Below are 14,772 nucleotides of genomic sequence, written 5' to 3'. Positions count from 1 at the left end.
CCTTCTGACAGGAGAAGCAAAATGTGAGATTCATTTCTAAGAACAGCACATCCATTAACATGGTTGCCAGATAATTCCTCAGAACCTTTCTGATTTGCATAAATACCTCCCAGTCAATTTCTATTTTTCTGAAATTAAAATGAAAGTGGCAGTTCCATGTCTGAGGCCCCGGCCACGGTCTGGCAGCTGCACATTCACGTGAGCAATGACAGCTTCGATGCTGGGCCGCAGGAGTAGGAAGAGATGGAAAAGAATCCATTGTCGATGTTGGTCACTATTTCCTTGAACACACTGCATAACCCTCACTTGCATGGACAATAAACTCATTTAAATGGGTGATAGGAATTCAGAACAAGGCAAGGCTCCTTGTGCTAAGGGATCCAAATAGAAGGCTATAAATGCATTCTCAAGAATGTATTATTTTTTTTTATCATTGCAAAACGTATAAAAATGGAACTGCACAAGTAGTTCACACTGACAAACATGAGTTGCTTGCCTCCTCTGTGTAGGTTTATACCAAGTAGGCACTGTAGGGGGTTTTAAGAATGAATATAAAGCCATCTTTTCCCTCAAGGGACTTATAGTCTATCTAGAGGATCATGACAACATAACCAGGTTAAAAGGAGAAAGAGCATGAGAATTCACAAAGGAAGTTATAGGGATTTTGAAGAAAAAGGTGATACATCTGGCTGGTAGTAAAATCCACGGAGGTTTGGAACAGGAAGCTGGAAGTGAAAAGCACTGAGGAAACAGAATTTAAAAAATGGTTGCAGAATGAGGAAGACATAGCTCAACTCATGTTTTGACCTGAAGACACAAATGGTGGGGAGTGAATGCACCTAGGGACAAGATACACATACAGAAGTGATGGGTAAGAAAAGATGTAATTATGACTAATGTTCACTGAGCTCTCACCATGTGACAGATGTTCTGCAACGTCCTCTATAGGCCAGAGTTTTTCAACAATACTATTGATATTTTGGGCTGGATAAGTCTTTGTTGCGGGCAGATGTCTTGCGCATAGTAGGATATTTAACAGCACCTCTGACTTCTACCCACCAGATGTCAGTAGCAGTCCCCAGTTATGATAACCAAAAATGTCATCAGATATTGCCAAATGCCTGATCACCCCAGGTTAGAACCAATGATAAATATTGTTTTATCCCATCTGCTTTTTATGAGAATCCTATGAGGCAGCATCACTAGCCTCAATTCATTGATGAGGAAAGAAAAACATGTAAAGGTTAAAGTATGTGCAGGAGGATACACGACTGGAAAGGGAATCTTGTCCTTTGGGATGTTTGGTACAAATATATATTTTTTCAATATGTTATTTGCCTTCATACTTAGTCACAGAGCTTTTCTTTACAGCACAGAAGCATTAAAACTTTATGTAGTCAACTATATCAATGTTTCAGCTTATAGTTTGATTATTGGTGACATGCTTAAAGTCTACCTAACCATCAGATGATAAAAAATTCACCTCTGATTGATTTCTTCTAGTTTTTATGGTTTCTTTCAACATATATCTTCGTGCCATAAGGGATTTATTTTTGATGGGAGGAGATGTCTCTCTCTCTATATATATAGACACACATATATGTGTATGTGTATATATAAATGTATATGTATATATGTATACATATATTCTGTATCTGTATATAATATTTGTTCCTTCTTTTAAAAAATCAAAGAGAAGAGGGTAAGAAAAATTGGTATTCTCCTAAATCCTATTACTTGGATATAGCTATCCAACATTTTTGGTAAACATTCTTCAAGTCACCCTTGTGTGGTACATGCACTAAGAGTTGAGCCATAAGAGTTTTGGGACTAATGAGGGAGAAAGAAAAGAAAAGAAAAGAAAAGAAAAGAAAAGAAAAGAAAAGAAAAGAAAAGAGCCAAATCCCAATAACATTGGGGTATATTTGCAATGAGGAAGTAGAAAGAGAAAAGGGGTATAAAAAAGTAGCAAGAAATTATATGGTTAAAAAAAAAAGAAAGTATACAGTTAAATAAGGAGGCAAGTCAAAAGAATAAAATGGAAACCAAGAAAAGAGATACTGAGATATTTTCATGACAAGTTATACTCTTCAAGCATCAAATACAGTAGTAAACTTACTGCTGATGGAAAGAACGTGCATTTTGGTATCTGAAGAGATGTCTTCAGGAGAATGAAGAGAAGAGTTCTAGTGTGCAAATAGATTAAGATAAATTCATGTGAATAAGGAAAAATCTAGAAGCACAGAGTAGAGTCTTCTTATCTAAGAGAAGCACTGGATGTTTAACAAATGCACATACTTGGAGTTCTGCAAGTATCCTTAGCTGACACCATTGCCCTGATGAGAGCTGCAGCTAGTAGTCTCTTTCTACTCTCCACCTTCCAAAATGACCCTAAAAATTACAATGAATATTGTAGTGATGTGAAAGAAATTTATTTTAAAAGTCTCATAGACTAGTGGGCAAAAACTGGACTTTCATGGTGGGCAAATTGGAACTAAAATTCCAGTTCTTGTACATATTAACTATATTAATTGTGGATAAGCCTCTTGAGGCTCAGTATTTGCATCTATAAAATGGGGATAAGAACAACGGGCTCAGGCCTATTTTGAGGATAAAATGAGGATATGTTAGAAAATAAATTGGGATGGGATTAGGGGGAGGTGAACAAGGCAAGTTGTGCAAGTACAAAGCCTGAACTCCATTTAAAATGTTGATATTTTGTTTACCCTGGATTTTTGCATTATTTTTACCTTTATAAAATATTGTATTAAAATATTACTTATTCTGATACTGAGTGCTTTGGCACCCCTTCTTAAATTTTGTGCCCAATTAGAGTACCTCACTTGCTTCACCTTAGTCTTGGTCCCTACAACCAGCAATTACTGAACAGTTATAATGGGTCAAGCACTGCATTAAGCAATTTAATTGTACACATTTAACATTTAAATGGTAAATGTTTAGCATGTACCTACTCTAGAATAAGGCATCATCATCACCACCATCATCATCATCATCACCATTATTATCACCATCACGATCATCACCATCACCATCATCACCACCATCACCATCATCACCATTGCCATCATCACCATCACCATCACTATCATCACTAACACCACCACAGTCATCATAATCACCATCACCAGCATCACCATCATCACCATCACCATCATCATTATCACCATCATCACTGTCACTATCACCACCACCACCATCACCATTATAATCATTTATTATGATTTTCTAAGTCACCTTAGGAAAAGTTTATATTTCTGAATTTCTGCCCCCTTGTTTTTATCGTGAACCTAACACAATCTCCTTATAAGTTGTAAGAATTAAACAGGATTGTTCTAGTTGTTGCTATCATTTATGTTATTTCTGATTCCAATGTATGACTTGCCTCTCCACAGAAAAGCCAGTGAATGCTCCTAAGAAATCAAACAACTCTTATGGACATGGAGATCAGTCAAGGCAGAGCCATAGGGCAGGGCCACTCTGAGTCTTGGGTTGGCTTTTGTAAGCCTGCCTACAATTTTCACACAAAGCAGCACACACTGTTCTCAGAGCTGACATTTCCATACTCATAAAGCTCAGTGTTGTTACAGTTCAGGAAGCTGATGAGTCACCGGGTAGAGGCAGTGGGAAGAGAAAGGACTTTACTCTGGTGTGTGTGTGGTGGTGGGGGAGGGAGGCGCACGCATGCTTGCAGTTTAGATTATTTCTCAAGTATTTTTAGATATACAACAGGAAAGGAATATAATAACTTGCCAGTCACTACCCCACCCAGAAAACCTCAAGTCACTAATTGCCATTTTTTCCTAAAATGGAAGAGTTATCCCATCTGCCCAAAGGTTTCATTTTCCTTTGTGATGCTTTGCTCTGTAAGCCTTTTAATCTCGTAAGGTGTAGCCATATAAACAAACAGGGGAGAAAACAGGAAGATGAAAACTCTTCAGCTTCATCCAATTTTGAATCCCACTTAACAAACACAGCGGTACATGGTTTTGATAAAGGCTGTAAGGATTGTGATTTGACCTTCCTCTTTCCTCCATGGGAAATGTAAACACAGTGTGCTTCCTCATAATTAAAAGATACTGATTTCCCAGCAGCCCATGAGGGGGCTGGGTAATCGTTCTTCTGAATGGATGCAGCATGATCCCTGTTGTCACCTAGCTATATGCAAGCAGAAGGAAGCCACGATGGGCTGATGTGGCTTTGCACTTCAGGAAGTTGTATCACTGGGGGAGAACATCACTTCTACTTTAAAAAGAATTGTTTGGCATGATTTTAGGACACACTATGGTACTGTCATAAGAGACCACAAGATTCAGTGGCTTAAAGCAACAAAGTGGTTTATTTCTCCCTCATGTAGCAGTTTGGGTTGGTGGTTAGAATTGAAAGGGTGGCTTGATGGTGCTAGGAATCCGTCTCGTAACCATGTCATCTCCAGCTGCTGCCATCTTAACGGAAGATGACTCACTACAATGTCTGTATTCCAGCTGCAGGGGAAAGGAAACTATGAAAGGAGAAACATATTTCTTTCCTTTAAAGGACAAGACTTGAAGTGCACATGTCATGTCCACACACATCTCCTAGGCCATCATCTAGTGATATGGCCACACCTAGCAAAGGTGTCTGGAAAAAGTAATCTTTGGCTGGATGACCATGTGTCCAGGTAAAATTGCTATTGCTACCGAAGAAGAGAAGATTAGTGGGAATCACTAGGAGCCCTGGCCACAGGTCAGTGGGAATGGATATTTGCTCAAGTAGAAAGGGGTTCCTGACGTGGGATCCCCCATTCCCAAAGCTCTTGGGTTGTGATGATTGATGTGATGATAGACGTGTTGCAAATGAAGACAGCAGCAGCGGACACTTGCTGATTCCTTGCTTTATGTCTCTCTATGCTAAGTGCTTTGTAAGTATTAAGCCATTTTATCTTCATGATCATCCTACAGCATCAATAGTATAATTATCCTGAATTTAGCCACAAAGAAACTGGGATATGGGAAGTTCAGAAACTTGCTCAAGGTCAGGCAACTAGTATACTGCCAAATGGACTCTAAACCTATGTGTTTCTTCATCTAAAGTTATTCTCTTAGCTACTTTGCTTAGATGCTAATGGTGCTCTGAAATGCTTCAATATTTCAAAAAGCTGATCTGCATAGCCAGATCAACTGACTAGTGTTTGTTGGGGCCTGGATGTAATCAATTTAGACCGGTCCTTCCATTTATCAAAGACTAATAACCATTTGGGGCCCATACAGAGACCTTGATTAATCTTGAAAAAGTAGGAAAATTAATGAATGACTGTTTATTAAATGCCATTTGTTTGGCATATAAGCTCTTTTTAGGCATGGCTTCTAGAGTGAGGGGGAAATAGCCAGAGGGTCATCAGTTGAGTAAAGGCTGGAGACAAGGATCCAAAGAAGACTCACTTCAGGGTCTCTTTGCTGGTGCTGACAGAGGATATAAGCCAGAACAGAACAGCAAGATTCCTGACCATCCCTAAGGGAGGGGACTTCGGGCACCCTCATGAGTGAGCAACACGTAACCCGGGTCAGACCAGTTCAAGGGCTGTGTACAGAGACAAAGTGAGAGAGTTAGAGATGTCGGTATATTCAGCATCAGGCAGCCGTAACCAAGAACCAAATGGAGTAGCAAAGCCGGTTAGTGCAATGCACAAAAGGTGGGCTCTGAGATGCAGCTGCTGTTGCCTTCATGCATCCACACATGAAAATGTTTGGGAAGGGAAGGTGGATAGAGTGTTCCTTCCCTCCCCACAAACAGATGGGTAATTAGACGGAGGGTGGGAACCAGATGCTGTGCTTCCCCTGAGACCAGCACCACAGGGAACGGGCTGGCTCTGCTAAAGGCATTTCTGTTCCTGAAAAGGGATATCACACTAGAGAAAGAATCGGGCTTCAGGGTTTCGTGGAGGGAGGGGTAACAGAGGTGGGGGAGTGCCTCTTCCCTCCATGTTCATCCTCTGCCAGTCCCCTCTCCAGGCACAAGCTAGCCAGCTGCTAGGTGAGTGCTGTTCTTAGGGGATTCCACATAATCATAACCCTGTCAAAGGCCCTTTCAGGAAAACCGGCTTGCTAGTTCCTGCAGATGTCTGCTCCTACGGTTTTGTTTCAGGAACCTGTTTTCCGGGTTTTAGAGTGCAATGATACAGACGTTTCCCCTGATAGGAGAAGCAGCACTCAACTAAATCCTAGCTGAGCAGCAGCACCCTCTGAACTACGAGCCAGTCTAACATAACATGTGTTTGACAGTGATCCAGCTGCAATTGTTTGCTGTTAATGCAAAGTAACTGCTTGTGGGAAAATCCTCTAACATCACCCTGAACGCTATTCGGCAAGGATGATGGATATTGGCTTGGCAATGATGCCAGCAAGGAAGGCAAAGATCAATTTCTAGAGTCCTCACAGGTTCAGTTTACATACCTCACTCTCCCTGACCCTTTATTTTTTTTTTTTTCAGCTGAGTAGAACCCCAGCATTGACTTAAAATCTGCAACAATTTAAATCAGTAGTGACAGAGTCATAAGTGCGAGCATTTGTAAGGTGTAAAGTGCTCTGCAGATCCAAGGAAGAGTGGGATAGGCAGTACCAGTACTCTGGTGAGAGACTCTGAGGGTTCTAGAACACCGCAAAACTCTGGTCCCCTAGAGTGGGAAAGCAGCACTAAGGTTCTGCATCCTACTCCACACTGTCCCACAACTAGTCCTAGGACAGTCTTTCTCCAAGTACAGAACAAAGTCCCCACCTGAAATGTTGTTTTACACATGCGTATACTTAGTCCTGAGGGCATACCTCAGAATCTCCAGTGGATGGAGACCACAGAGTTGATACTTTTCACAAAGCATCCCAGGCGATACTGGTGCATGGTAAAGTCTGAGAACTACTGATTCCAAGCCAAGCTCCTCATTTCAGAAATAAGGACCCTGAAATTGAGACAAGGGATATATCCACACTTGCTAGTTTGTGACAGTCTCGTCAAGAACACACTTCTACACTGTGAAAACCCCAGCCTCATATAAGTCTGAGTTTCACCACTTCCTATTGCAGCACAAAGGGGTGATGTCCTTAATGAAGCTAATCAGTGGGGTTCTGCTTCCACAATACACTCTTATGAACACCATGCCCCTCTCCTACCACCCCTCTCAGGGAGAATGGATTTTAACTATACAATCTGCCAAAATGATTTCCTCTTCTCTCTCTACTTTTGCATAGCTCATTCACTATACTCTTTTTGATTAGTACAAAATTCTCCAGTACATTTGTCCAGACCTCTACTTGCATCCTAGATAACGATATAAAGAGGGTTTGTTACATTGATGCAATGAAAATGTTAAGGTTTTCCTCTCTTCTTCCTCTACTACATTCAAGGCTCGGATCAGCTGCATTCAAGAATACTTCTGTAATTCTCCCACTCATAGACATAATCATGTTTATTGTTGAAGTCAGCAGTCCTTTCAATCACATTGTGCCTTGTGCAGTATCCACGTCAGCAGGTGATTGAGATCACCACGCCCCCAGATTATGCTTTGCCCCTCGATAAAGTTCATATCACTTCAACCACCCACATACCACAGGAAAAGTTTTATAAATTATAATCTGGAAATGGCTATGGAATGAGGTATCGTAGTGGACTGGTGGTTTCATAAGTGCTAACTGGCACTTGAGAGGGGCAAGAAAGAGATGAAATCCGGACTGTGGGATAGTCTTACGGTAGGTGGTATTGGAAGGAAAGGAGTTGAAATCTGAGTTGAAGGTGAATCGACGTAACGTTGCCCAATCTAGACCCAAACTACATCTTCCCCTTACAAGGGCTATATAAAGACAAAAGTATATTAAGACCTAGATTTTCAAAATACTTGCTTTTTGCAAAATTTTGCCTTAGCTTTGTCTTTCAATAGTAAAAACTGAAATTATTGCAAATATTATCTATGCAATACCTAGCAAGAGTGTGACCAGTTTTTCAGATGAATGTGTTATTGATGAATGCACTGCTGTTCTTTAAAAATTTAGGTTTTCAAGGCCATCATAGTTGTCACTCTTGCTTGGAGAAGAGTAAACTAGGACAGAAGGAACAATGGTATTATGGAGATATCTAGAACATTAAAATTCTCAAAAAAAAATTATATGACCTGTGTTGAAACCTCATATGAAGATACAGAAAGAGGCATGTTTTGAAATGGAATGCCAGTTACGACTTGGAGACCTACAGAAGGCCAGGGTGCAAGATGGGGTGATCCACCAGAAGAAGAAGAGTCAGGGGCTCACTTTTGGACTTTATCGAACCAAGGAAGGCATGTACCTGGTACATGCCAGTACTTGTTCGTGCTCTATTTATGGAAGGTGCCGTTACTGGCCCATTTCTCAACGAGATCAGCATGTTCTCAGAATTCTTCTCAAAGCAGAGCCACCGACTGCTGCTGAGACACGAAATAAAAGCTTCCTTTTTTTCTTCAGCTAACAGATGTATGCACCTTGGGGCTGAAACCTGATGAGAAAGTCATAAATTAAAAAAAAAAAAAGATATGGGAGTTCTTGGTTTCCTTTGTTAGATGGTCATAGAAGTGACTTGAAATTCTGAACAAGTGCAGGAGGGACCCAGGTGAATCCTCATGTAATGCAATCCTCTGTATCTGAAAGACAGAGGGAGACTCATGGGCAAAGCAAAGGGAACTACAGACATGCATTCTGGCTTCCTCACTGCTGACTCATTCCAACAGAAGCATGAAGAATATGCCATCCTCCTTGAAATGAAGTTTGCATATTTCTCTAGAATCCTAGAACAAAATGCTATTCGTTCCAAAGGCGAACTTGGGAAATGCTGAATTCAACAGTGATTGGCAGTTGTCTCCTTGACTTGTAGCCACAAGGGATCGGGGAAGGAGAGAAAGAGAAATTGCTTAAGGGGAGGGGGAAGTGGTTGCAGAGAATGGAAGAAAAATCACAATGTGACGCAGTGTATATTCACTGGGAAAGAGGGCAGTAATGATATTTCACTAGGTGAGCTGAAATTAGGGCACTGCCTGACAAGAAAAGGGTCTGGGCTTTAGAACCCTGGGGACAGGAAGTGGCCACTGAGGGGAGCTGGTCAAGAAAGATGAGGGATGAAGACAACTTTGCTAAACAGCTCTTGGATGGAGAGCAGGAGCTAGAGAGCATTTCTATAATAGGATCCTAGGCTGTTTAACAAGGGTGCCCTCATTCTGACCCAAGGGATGAAATTAAGTCTAAATGCAAATCTCAATACTTAAAGAGAAAACTGGCTAGCAAGGGGATGGAACCAAATCTGTTCTAGATAGGTGGGTTAAGCTAGGACAACTAGGCTAAGTACGGAAGCAGGCATGACCCTGTATCCAGAATATATTGTGAAACCTGAGATTTCTTCACACTCTGAGTTAATAGAGAAAAAGTCTCTGTGATATGACTGGATGACGGAGTTTCGTCTTTCTTGGGACCTTTTTCTTTTTCAACTGCTCACGCTGCCGTGTTCCAGGTAATATTGAGTGCAACATTCACTCATTCACTCATTCATTCATTCTTCATTTTCTTTCTCCCTCTCTCCCATCTTTATAGATTTTTGAAAGCCAATCTTTTCTGTGCAAGTGCAAAGCACTCTCTAGATTTCAATTCCAAATTAATTAATTGATTAATAAGTAAATTTGTTATCTAATGTCCTCAGGGCTCACTTGGGTGCTGCTCAGAGTCTTCAGCACTGGCGATATAAAGAGGAATGAGACAGGTGAGGCCTCAAGGAGCTTACAGTTTAACCTGTAATGCCCTCATCTGATGTCGTTTCTGTCTTTACCTCTCACCTACGGAGTACCTCACCAGAGTGAGACACTGCAATTTACTGATTGAGCATCCAGTTGTAATCCTGAATTTGCCCTTGATTATTTGCTCTCTTTCTAGACCTTTCCAGCTTCACTAGAATCTTCCATGTTCTTCCAGTTCTGCCCCATAGCTTCAGCCTCCAATTTCTCTACCTGAGATCAGAGGTCAACACTCCCATCCTCCCATTCTCCATTGATTGATCAAGAAAAACCCCATTCCTTCTACCCTCCTCACCATGGGGGCTTCTAATATGTTTCTTTTTTAAAAATAGTTCCTTACATTAAAAAGAAAATACACACACACACACACACACACACACATGCACACACGCACACACACACACACACACACACACACACATACACAAAGCACTTTCATTGCTTCAGTTTTGGCTCAGCTGCCTTGGGTCCCCAACAATCTTCAATGATTTAAAGAAGAGGGCTGTTGATACAAGATATCAAAAACACAAACAAAAATAAGAAAAATAGCTCTGTTTCAGTAGGCAGGGCAGTATGATATCTGGCAGGGAATGCTTTGCTGGGAGGAATGGGGTTCCAGCCAGCCAGTACTAGAAAGTGTTGAGATGAGGGGCTCCTGGTTCATCAGATTGTGATGAATACTTCAGAGGGAGAAAGATCTTTCTGTGCTGGAAAGAGGGTCTCTTTTCAAACCACAGGACAGAGGTATCCTCACAAAAAGTGGGATGTGACAAGCCAACACAAAGTCCTCGAGTCTCCGTGTGACAGTGGAATCCCACAGACCCCTCCTGGGAAATGCAGCCATAGGGAATTTCTTGCATGTTCCTGACCACTGTGGTTGAACCAGTGAAGGGAAACTTTAAAAGAAGCCATTACCTATTGGTTTATTTGTGCCAAGGGGCAGCAAGATCTCTGCCCAGGAGATTGAAAGATGGCTAATTAATTCAATAGAATCCTTCCTCTTGGGGAATTTAAGGGAAAAAGGCAAAGCAAAAAAGAAACCAAGGAAGAAACAAGATAGAGGAACTAAACCATGTATATGGTGATGATCAGAGTGGAACGATCAATGGAGGCAGCTTCTGGGAAAATGGCAAGGGAACCAGTCATTAGAGATGCATCTGGGTTACTTGTTTGTTTTTTCAATAAACATTTACTGAGTAGCCATTTTGTACCAGGTGTTTCGTGGATGTTGTTGATTCCTGAAAAGCAAATTACTCTTAATTTTATCAAGTTAAGGTGGTATCTAGTATTTCCTTACCTGGTCTATGTGATCTTCTGATAGACTTAAGTCACTTGAACCACCTGGGTCTGCCTTATACAACTTGCAAGTACTAATTAATAAAAATGTAAAAGAACTAGGGGACTTGGAGTCCCAGGTATGGTAGAGTGAGATAGGGTCCTAATTCTTCACTGTCTTGTAGTATTTGTACGTATTCATCCCCTTGCCAGGTCTTATCATTTGGGCTTAGCCTTGTGACTTGCTTTGACCAATGGGTGCTACTGGATGTGACACAAGCAGAGGCTTGTGATGTGTTCCCAAGGTTGGGCTTGCTTACTGCACTCTGTCATAACCAGAAGAATGAGACACTTACGTAACAGACCTAAGCACCATCCATGGCTGAGAGCTAAACTTAGCAGTTTAGAGTGACTAAATTCCAGACGCCCCTCAAGTGTATGAACAAGAAAAATGTGCTTGCTGTGATAGAGCACTAAAAGGCTGAAGTATTTTTGACACTGAGGGCAATGGAAATCTGAACGAACTGGCAAGCTGAAGTCTGATGAGGGCTTTTGTGACCATGGACTGCATTCATGGTAGGGATGGTAGATATTTGAAAATTAAAATGAAAGCAAGAATAGGTGTTTTCAATAAAGCATTCCCATTCTCAGTGCAGCAAATGTCAACTGTGTGTCATCAAATGCAACGGAGTCAATGCCGGATTCACTCTGGTTCCCCAGCGTTGAGGAGGCTCAGATGTACCAGTGTGATAACTCACGCTGTGCTGTGAACATCATGAACATCTGCAGAGTGCTTGGCTGAGTCCTAACCAAGGCACAGATGGTACTTACATGTTGCCACATTTGTCCCACAACAACTCTCAAATGTGTGTAAGGGCGCCACCAAAACTTCAGAAAAGAGGAGACTGAGGTTCTAGAAGGGGGAGGGTGTTGCCCACGATCTCACATATGGGAAGTGGCAAAAGCAGTGTTCAACCCAGTTCTGACCACCTCTAAAACCTCCTCTCTGGAGGGCCTGGGTGAGAACTTCTCTGTAAGGGAAATGAGGGGGCGAAGCTGAGAAAATGTCTAATAAATAGAACAGTCATCAAACCACCATTTATAATCCTCAATGGAGCCATCAAATCCTAAATTGGACGGTACTTTTTTTTCCCTCCAAAACTACCAAGTCTTACTTATTTCAAGATCTCTGAGTTCTGCTTTTCCTACAGAATAGGATGAATCATCCCCTAATTTCTCTTGGCTATAATAGAGATGCCTTTCAACTCTCCTTCCTTTATACTCCAAAAAAGTTCTCCTAAAGTCTCAAAGATACTGACACTAGCATTCCCCAGAAGCCTGCATGTCCTACAGCAAAGAATATTAGGATTAAAGGACTCACATTTTCTTTCTGTAAAGACTCTTCAACACTTAGGAGAAATAGAGCAAACAATTCCACTTATTCACCTTACTCAAAAGGAACCGGTTTTGAATTTGATGTTCTCAGTCTCAGTAAGTTAATGCCTCAGCGCATGCTGCCTTTTCTATTACCCAGACAGGGCTGAGCACACAAAGGAGAGGACATGAAGACACGGGTGCCCTGGCTTCACAAGAAGCTACTGGGAATATTGCCGATGCTGGAGAGTTGTGACACCTGCACTCGAAGCCTCAGGGTAACAGCAGTGATTACATTAGCTAAGAGTTATTGAGCACATAGTATGTTCTACCCCAGGTAAAGATCTTTATACACACATAGTACAGCAGAGCCCTGAAAAAATATTCCGGGTACATACCTATATGTAAATCTCATCCCTATTTCTTATTAATTGTGCAACCTTTCATGAGTAATTTAACCTCTTGGTTCCTCGGGTTTTTTCATCTGTGAAATGGGATTCATAGCTGAACCCAGAACACAGAGAGTTTTTAGGAATAAATGGGCTAATAGATGTGTTCTTGAAACAGAGACTAGCAGGCAGAAAGTTGAATCTGAGTGTTAGCTATTATCATTACCCTATTCAGTCACTTCAGGAAACCTAGGAAGGAGATACGTTATCATCCTTATTTACAGCTAAAAAAAGCAAACAAAAAACTGAGGCTCTGAGAAGCTGAATATCTTACTCAAGTTCACTCAGGAGGTAAGTGGCAGAGCCATAATTTAAATTCACTCCTGTTAGACTCTGATGTACATGTTCTTAAGCACATTAAAACAAAACAAAACAAAAAAGAACTTCTGATAGCAGAAAATGTTTCCAATGTGAAGAGACTGATGAACTACTGTATATCTACAATCTGGGGCAATTTCATGGTGTGGTTTCCAAACTGGGCTGGCCAACAGAATTGCAAGGGAAAGAACTTGTTACAGCTTAATCCAGTTTCTTAGCCTCCTTCTCTTGAGCTCTTGATTTAGAACATTTGGGATTTTTTTTCCCATGGTTTCCCAGGTGATTCAGATAATCTACCATGCTTGGAAATCTGCTGGAACAGGGCTCTCTCATGATTGTTGAATCCATGAAAATCTCTGATATAGAAGGTCTCATGGGCTGCTCAGCCCAATTTCCCACCCCCAGCAGAAAGCCCTTGTGTCTTTGGCAGACGTGCCTTCAGCTCTGAGGTGTCTAGGGGAACCTGGGTCTGCTTCCTGACAGCTTCCACCCATTGTGCCTCCCGTTGGAAACTCAGTGAAGAATCCGTCCTCCCTCAGTCAGTGCCTGGGGCTGGAGGGGGAGTGATGATTAACGATGTGGACAAGGGCAGAGGAATTTTGAGAAGCGTGCTCTGAAGTGAGCACATGTCTTTGTCTCCACTGTTGAGGCCACACACATTCCCTCTCTCATACACACACCCCTGCTGAACTGTTCCAAACTCTCTAGTCAATTAACTGTCAATTTATGTTAAGAGTGACATCAGCTCACAGCAGTCCTGCCTCATGGATCCCTCTGTTGTTTCTAAAACATCTCATTTTCCTCCCACTTTCTCTTCCTGGCACTAGGGAGTTTGCATTGTCTGAGTGCTCCCATATTGGCAGTCATAAATTCTCTGTGTCTGCCTGGAACCCAAGGAATCCAAGGAGGTGGGCTTCACCATCAGGCCTTGACCCTTCAACCCTTTAGTGTGTTGGTCCAGATCCATGAAAAGCAAACACAAGATGGGATTAAAAGCCAATGATTTTAGGGGGGCCTGGCTGGCTCAGTTGGAAGGGCAAGCAACTCTTGATCTCGGGGTTGCAATTGTGAGCCCCACATTGGGTGTAGAGATTACTTGAATAAACTTCAAAAATTAAAAAAATAAAAACCAATGATTTTATTAGGGAGACACCTGGTGAGAGAAAATGGGAAAGAAGCTCGGAGGACCCCAGGGTACCATCAGACTGAGATACAAGTCTGACCTGGAGTGAAGGAGAGAGGGAAGGAAGGCTAGAGAGAAGCATCCTACCAGTCTAAGGAAGGTACTGCAAGGCTGTAGGAGTGTCCTAGAGCCCTGGTGCGCTGTAAGATGAGTTCCAAGACTCCTCTGGGAACATGTCTGTCGTAGTATCCCTGCCCTGCTGAGTCACTGGTGAGAACAACTGAGAAGAAGTAGGGCCTCAGCCCACGCGCTGCACTGGACCTCAGGGCTCTGCAGCTGGAGCCATTGGCCCGTGATGCTCCCTGTGGTCAGAGGTCTGGGAGGCATATGGTCATAGTTGCCATATTTAGCAAACGTAATGGTTACTATTTAAAGGTGCA

The 14,772-nt window shown here is 41.9% G+C and overlaps 1 protein-coding gene across 1 annotated transcript in view; it reads right to left on the bottom strand.

Moving 5' to 3' along the window:
- CDH13 (cadherin 13) overlaps positions 1-14,772 on the bottom strand; it is a 984,218-nt gene that overhangs the window by 644,739 nt on the left and 324,707 nt on the right. The gene's annotated exons all lie outside the window — the stretch shown is intronic.

The sequence above is a fragment of the Ursus americanus genome, chromosome 21, assembly GCF_024610735.1.
Source record: "Ursus americanus isolate L20-20 chromosome 21, mUrsAme1.1.p, whole genome shotgun sequence".
In the NCBI taxonomy this organism is placed as follows: Eukaryota; Metazoa; Chordata; class Mammalia; order Carnivora; family Ursidae; genus Ursus; species Ursus americanus.
The sequence above is the reverse complement of the archived record's forward strand: the minus strand, read 5'-3'. Positions and strand labels throughout refer to the sequence as shown.